Source organism: Elephantulus edwardii, unplaced genomic scaffold, assembly GCF_000299155.1.
Source record: "Elephantulus edwardii isolate Elephantulus edwardi_28Jun2011 unplaced genomic scaffold, EleEdw1.0 scaffold00019, whole genome shotgun sequence".
Classification (NCBI taxonomy): domain Eukaryota; kingdom Metazoa; phylum Chordata; class Mammalia; order Macroscelidea; family Macroscelididae; genus Elephantulus; species Elephantulus edwardii.
In genome coordinates, this window is record NW_006399769.1 from 18,481,054 (window position 1) to 18,489,139 (window position 8,086).

Sequence of the window (8,086 nt, forward strand, 5' to 3'; positions counted from 1 at the left end):
ACAGCGCAGGAGAGATGAATTGATACAGTGACTGGGACAATGGGGGTTGGTGTGTTGGAATTAGTGAGACTGGCTCAGGACAGAGCAGGATTCAGAGCTGCGGTACATAAGGTCACTATGGGTTGCAGGCAACTCAACGGCATATAACAATAGATGAGGCTGTGCTGCAATCCTGAAGGCATGCACCCAAATCCCAAATCCCACCAGCTACTCCGTGGGAGAAAAACAGACAATCTCCTTTCATGTGACGAACTAACACACCAGAGAATTTGCTATGGGTCAGTTCTGACCAATGCACAACAACAATAGATGAGGATGGTACAGGAAAAGGCAGGGTTTACATCTCAGGTTCAACTCAAAGGCATCGATTCTCCACCTGTTATTGTTATTAGTTCACACAGGAGCACCTTTTATTTATAAAGCTATGAGTCATATTCAATGGCACCTAACAACAATGATAAATGCTTTTTTTAATTTTAAACCAACCTTCAGTTGGAGACCATTATGAACAAAGCTGGCTGTTGTCCATGGCCACTGGGTCAGCTGTGGGCCAGTTGTCATTTTTAGAAGTAGGTCCCCAAGCCTTTTTTCCCAGTCTATCTCCATCTGGAAGCTCCATTGGAACCTGGTCAGCATCCCAGCAAGGCACAGGCCTCCACTAGGATAGAGTTGGTGGCTACACATTGACTGGGACTCAAACCCACGGCTCACACATGAAAGGTGAGAATTCCACCACTGAATCACCAATGTCCCATGACTAAAGGTTAGTTATCTACCATTTAAGTAATCCAGAAGCTCAGTGGAATCATCTAGAAGGGCCTGGATTAGAAAAGCCTGGGTAATCAGAGTCCTCTCTTGTGGCTCTGCCACAAACTAGCTCTATGATTCAAGGTCTAAGATCATGTCCCTATGTTTCCATCCTCCGCTACCACATAAGGGTGACTCTCAGGCATGGTATCAGAATAAGCCAGAACACAGCATGTGACTGTCCATTCAATGGTTCCTAATCATGAAAATGGAAGACGCTCTCTCGGACACGTGCAGCTCTTCTCTCAACACCCTCGATGCCTCAGACATAGGAGAGCTAAGACAAGGATAAAGAAAAGAGGAGAAAAAGGAAAACCTGGCACAAGGCCCATGACTCTGGAGTGAGGAAGCAGGAGTTGCCCCGTCACTGGAGCGGGTTCCTGGTCATGTTATTCTATGCTTTTAAACTTCTACACACATCCCAGCCTCTGCCAAGATATATAAACCTTTTTTAATTACACTCCTTCTCTTAAAGGAGCAATTGACTACGGTTGGATGTGATTTTTCCTTTGTTTGTTTTAATTTATGGATGACCAAGAATGTTGCCTCTCCTCTTTACCCCTTCCTCCTTTATTAAAACACCCATCACTGTTTCATCAAGAGGTCCTCTACCGGGGTCTCACTTTTCTGGTAAATTTTTTATGAGAATAGTTGTGGTTAGAGGCAGCTCCAAAGCACAGCCCTCAGCCCTCAGGCTCACTGGGGACATTCCCCAACTCTCAGGCTAATGCAGTAAATCACTGGCTTAGAAAAGAGTGGTAGGCATGGAGAGGAGGGACCAGAGAGCAGTTCAACTGGCTTCACGAAGAAGGTTTTCATTTGAGGATGACAGCCCCATAAAGAGAAGGGCTTGAAGAATATAAGAGGGATGAAAGTAAGCTCTACAAATAAACTTTTCTCTCAAGTCAGCACCTGAGAGTCTGCAAATTTTGCAAGCAGGTTTAAGAGGGACACATAAGAAAACATGTAGACTTACAGCTTCTCCCTTAACTTCCCCAGATATTACTTCGAACTCCCAGATAAATCACTTTTGACGGATGTATCCCTCTGCTGTTGTTGTTAAGTACAGTCAAGTAGTAACCCTAGAAACAAACCTTAATCTTTCTTTACCCTGCATCATCCTCCCATCTCTGACATACACAGTCACTGTGTCAATCTAGCTCTTGAGGGTCTTCCTCTCTTTCACTGACCCTCCTCCTTTTCCAAGATGGTGCCTTTTCCCAAGGACTGACCCTTCCTGATAACATACCCAAAGTATGTAAACGGAAGTTTCACTCTCCTTGCCTCTCAGGAGCACCTTGCTTGCACTTCCCCTAAAATAGATCTGTTTGTTCTATTGGCAGTCTAACATGCATAATTTTAACCAACACAATTCAAAGGCATCAACTCTTCTTCAGTCTTCCTTATTCACTGTTCAACTTTCACATGTATTTCAAAGCAACTGAAAATAGCATGGTTTGATTCAAGTGTGCCTTAGTCTTTAAAATGACATCCTAACACTTTAGTACTTTAATGAGACCCCTGAAAGCAGATTTGTTCAATGCAACACATCTTTGTCCACCACCCATCCATCATTTGCCATACTGACATGTTGGCAACATGGATCGCATGTTGTTGTGATCCTGGGAGTTAAACCATCTGTATTTTAAATATCAGCAAAGTCACTCATGGTGGAAATGTTTCAGCAGAGCTTCCAGACTATAAGAAGCAAGACTGGCCATCTTGCTTATATAAAAAGCCCTCAAAAACCCTGTGAATAACATTGGAACATTGTTGTTGTTGTTGTTGTTGTTGTTGTTGTTGTTGTTGTGTGTCGTCCATTCGAATATGACTCATAGTGACCCTACGATCGACACATCTGAACTCTATCCTATCTTGTACCATCCTCATCATCTCTGACACACTCAAGCCTATTGCGCAGTCATTGTGTCAGTCCATCGGGTTGTCGTTGTTAGATGATGTCAAATCAGCTGTTAATTCACAGTCACCCTCATGCACAACAGGACTGGATCGTGTTCACTGCCTGGTTATTTTGGAAGATGATCACCAGACTTTTCTTTCTAGTCCATCTGAGTCTGAAAGCTCCACTAAAACAAGTTGAGCATCTGAGCAGCACATAGCCACCGTGGACAGGTGGGTGGTGGCTGTGCAGGAGATTCATTGTCTGGGCATAAAACTTGAGTCTCCCACATGGTAAGATTCTACGTCTGAGTCATCACCACTTAAAGCACACTCTCAACTCAATTCACTTCATCTCATTGCTGTTGAGTCAATTCTGACTCATAAGTGGCTCTCCATTGAATTTCCAAGTTTGTAAATCACAACAGGAAAATATTTCTATCTCTCTCATGAGAAGCCACTGGGCTATTTGAACCTCCAGAGATGCCCAGCCTTTGGATTAGCAGTGCAACTCAACACAACAGACTATACTACCAGAGCTGAAGATGACATCTCATTCCTAAATATAGCAATGGACACTTTTCCCTTGACTTATATACCAGTAGAGCATTAGCACATTCAAGAGTGGCTGCTACCTCTAAAATCAAGAGCATGTCCCCATCTTGGGAATCACAGTGCATATCAGCATTTTAAAAACTGTGAGTCCCACAATGAAGAAATGTGTACCTCTAAAATACATTACTCAAACTTCCTTGGCCACAGAACCCTTTTATTGCTCATATTCAAATCCTATCAGTATTCTATTAAAAACATTGGCCCCAAAAGAGAAAAGCCTGATTCTGTTTAGTTCAAACAGAAAGCCACATTTACTATCAGAGAGTAAATCTTCTGTCTATATAATTCCTCGTTAGAATAGCAACACCATTCATGTGAACCCCAGGTCCCAGCTCAGAAACAGAATTAGTTACCATTTTCAGTTCTTCTCGCTGCCCCCCTCCACCACACCAGCCTGCACTGCCCCTCTTCCCTCCTCTGCCACCTATCCCTCAGTAAAAGCAAGCTGATAACTCACAGAGTCTACGTGGCAGAGAACAAAACAATTAACACGGATACCAGCCAAAGAAATCTGTGAAGCAGATGATAACGTCAAATATACATTCAGAGCATTTTTATGTGGTTCTTAAATGGAAAGTAAGATTTCTCTCCTTTCAAGCCTTCTGTTCATAATTTTTAGCAAATGGACTTCTTGGAATAAACAAATTCAAGGATGGGCTAAAGATCTGTATGTGGAGCTTAAATTTTAATTAAAGAGAACATCACAAAGAAAATATGCCAGGCCACTTGCAAGACTCAGACTGAGGAACAATTTTGTATCTACCCATGGAAAACTGCTCAAAATGTATTGAGTGAAAAAGCAAGTTACAAAACAGTATATACAGAGTGATTCATTTTTGTAAATGCAGTAGGCTCAATGTTTGTTGAAAGAATAAATATGCATAAAAAGGAACCAAAATAGTTTATTTATAAGAGAGAGTGTAGTTAGCTATGGGAAGAGGATAAAAGATTATTCATAGTCTTTTTTGGCTTATCTTCTTATTCTAACTTTTCTCTAATAGGAATTGTTTTTTTACAACAAAATTATCTTTATACATGCTCTAATAATCACTGTATTTGTGCAGATACATCAAGGATAAAGGAACCAAATTCTCTAATAAGGAAGAAAGATCCTAAGACTAGTTTGTTCAAACAATGAGGAGCCCAAGATAAGACAGTATTCTCTGTGGCTTTGCACACAGTAGGCAAAACACACTTCCCATACACAAGTCAATATACAGAGTGGGAGCTGCAGCAAGTCATGATTCTAAATATTGAGAACACACGGTACATCCCAGCTATATCAGCCAGAGTGAGTGTAGTTGTTGTTGTTATGTGCCTTCAAGTCACTTGCAACTCAGAGACCTTATGTACAACGGCCCTAAACTCTGCTCTGTCCTGTGCCAATCGCACTGTCTCTAAAACACCCATCCCGATTACCCCAGTCACTGAATCAATCTGCCTCATAGAGGGTCTTCGCCTTCTGCCCCTGCCCTCCACCCTCCCAAGCATGATGTCCTTCTCCAAGGACCGGCCTCTCCTTACAACATGACCAAAGTATGGCAGACGAAGCCTCACAATCCTTGCCTCCAAGGAGCAGTCCAGTTTAACCCTCTCCAGGCTGAATCTGTTTGTTTTTTTAGCAGTCCATGGTACCCTCAATATTCTTCTCCAGCACCACAGCTCAAAAGCATCAATTCTCCTTCTATCCTCCTTAGTCATTGTCCAACTCTCTGATGCATAACAAGTGATTGCAAAAAACCATGGCCTGCATCAGATGCACCCTTAGTCTCCAGAGTGACACCATTGCTCTTCAGTACTTTGGAGAGGTCTCTAACAGCAGACTTTCCCATGGGAATATGTCTTTTTATTTCCTGGCTGCTGTTGCCAAGAGTGTTGACTGGAGTCAAGCAAACTAAAGCTGTGAACAATCTCAATCTCTTCACCATCCTTCCTTATGCTGCCAACTGGTCCAGTTGTGAGAATCTTTGTCTTCTTGATATTGTACCTCAATACATATTGAAGGCTGTAGTCCTTAACCTTCTGTAGCAAGCACTTCAGGTCCTCCTCAGTTTCAGCAAGCAGGGTTGTGTCATCTGCATAACACAGTTTGTTGATAGATCTTCCACCAATCCTGATGCCACACTTCTCCTTATAGAGCCTCCCGGAAAATCTGTTCTGCATACATGTTGAAAAGATATGGAGACAGGACACATCCCTGGCTTTCACCCTTCCCAATTTTGAACCGTGCAGTGTTTCCTTGCTCTGTTCTGACGACTGCCTCTTGGTTCAAGTATAGGTTTTGCATTAGCACAATCAAGTATTCTGGGATTCCCAAATTGGCAGACACAGAAGAAACTAATGAAACAACATATGAGCAAGAGACTATGGTGATGATGGAAGAAGTTCAGGCTACTTTGAAGGAAATAGCAAAAAATAAGGCCCCGGAATAGATGGTATACCAACTGACATATTTCAGCTAACAGATGCTGCCCTGGATGTGCTCACCAAGTTGTGCCAAGAAATCTGGAGAACAACCACTTGGCCAACTGACTGGAAGAGATCTATATTTGTTCCCATTCCAAAGAAGGGTGACCCAACAGAGTGTGGAATCTATAGAATATCATTGATTTCACAAACAAACAAGATTCTACTGAAGATTATCCAAAAATGACTGGAACAGTACAACTACCAGAAGTCCAGGGTGGGTTTAGAAGGGGTCATGGTACTAGAAATATTGTAGCTAATGTTAGATGGATCTTAGGTGAAAGCAGGGAATACCAGAGAAATGTCTATCTGTGTTTCATTGACTATGCACAGGTGTTTGACAAATTGTGGCTGACTCTGAGTGAGTGTAGCGAAGCTACAAATAAGATACCAAATGTTCAATCCTCCTACAGCACACATTTACTAGTTAAAAGTCATTCTTTTTCTTATTCATTTCAACGAGCCCAAAGAATTTTCAAAGAAAGAGTTTGAGGTAACACAAATGCTCACCATTTGGCTGAAGATTGATTCCTTCAAAGGTCCACAAAGAAATGGATGGAGGATGTCACATGGTTGATCATGGTCCCTGCCTGAACTCTACTGACCACCTATACTCCATCATCTATAAGCCACTACTGCTCTCAAAGGTACAACACTTAGAACTCAGACTCAACTCATTCTCATTAATTCTAATTCATATTGACTCTGTAGGACATAGACTTGTTTCATAGCGCATCCGCAGCAGTACATTTTTTTATAGAATAATTTTTACTTAAGAAAGTATATAAGACCAAATAGAGTAAAGGAAAATTCAAAGGAACACAAAAGCAGGAAGTTTAAATTTAGAACATTAAGATAAAAATCAGAAATAAGTAACTTTTTAGAAGGACAAGGGAAAATTACTGGAACAAAATGGAATATAGACTTAATGAGATGAAGGATAAATTCTTCAACGCTAATCTGTTAAAGAAACAATGAAAATTCTTCTCAACTGCACAGGAAACATACTCCAGAATAGATCACATGGAAAAACTGCATATTGAATTTTAAAATACTACAAAGCATCTTCTCACATCACAAGGGTACAAAATCGGAATCAACACATGAAATGTCATTCCAAACAAAATCTCATGGTCATTTTTCAAGAGATTAAAAAAAAAGTAATTAACAACTTTAAATAGAAAGGAAAAAGAACTCAGATGAGCACTATTACTGAAGAAAAAGGAGGCCTTTCACCTTCTAGTCTCAAAACCTATTACACTGTCACAATAATCAAAACAGCTTGGAACTTGTATAGTAACAATTATACAGACCAACGGAATAGAATTGAGAACACGAAAATAAACCTCTCTAGCTATGATCTTCGATAAGGAGATGAAATCCATTAAGTGTGGAAAAGACAGCCTCTTCAGCAAATAGTGCTGACAAAAGTAGATACTTATTTGCAAAATAAAAAAATTAAACAAAATCTATACCTCATATCATACAATAAAACCAACTCAAGATGGGTCAAGAACCTGGGCACACTGTCCTGTTAAATGTCACTACTGCTACTGGGGTGAGACGGCATCTCATTGTGGTTTTGATTTGTATCTCTCTTCTTGCTGGTGATTGTGAGCATTTCTTCATGTTAGCCATCTGACTTCCTTTGTGGAAAGTGTTTTCATGTCTTTGCCCATTTTGTTACTGGGTTTTCAGTCTTTTTATTGTGGAGGCCCTGCAGTATTCTGTAAACTAACCCTAAACCTAACCCTGTAGGATATTGCAAATTTTCGTTATGAGACTCTTGTCTGAAATGCCATTGCCAAATGTTTTTTCCTCTAGTCTGTAAGTTCTCTTCTCACTTTCTTGGGGGAGGGGGATGGTTTTAAAAGGCTGTGTATTTTAATAGAAGCAGACCGCGTTCTCTTTGTTCAGAGAGTGGCTGGTGGTTTTGAAGAAACTTTTTATTTTTTTTTATTTATTTTAATGAAAGTTTATAGAAACTTTGGATTTCCATTTATTCATTGTTGCACTTGTCTCCACCCTACCCCTTCCCCCAAAAAATTAGCTTTTCTCTTTGAAAAGTAAAAGAAAAATTCTTTCACTGTTATACAATCCCTCCCCCGAAGTCCACTCCACTATGCTGCCTTCGTTCTGGACTCCTCTCACGACAATAATACCCAATCATATGTCCCTTTTAAACAGTTCTCTTCCTCATGTGTTTCAATACAGTATACATTATTTATCCCCTCTTTCTCAGTCTCCCCCCAACTCCTATCTTAGTCCTCTTTTATAACAGTGGCACTATGCAGTATTT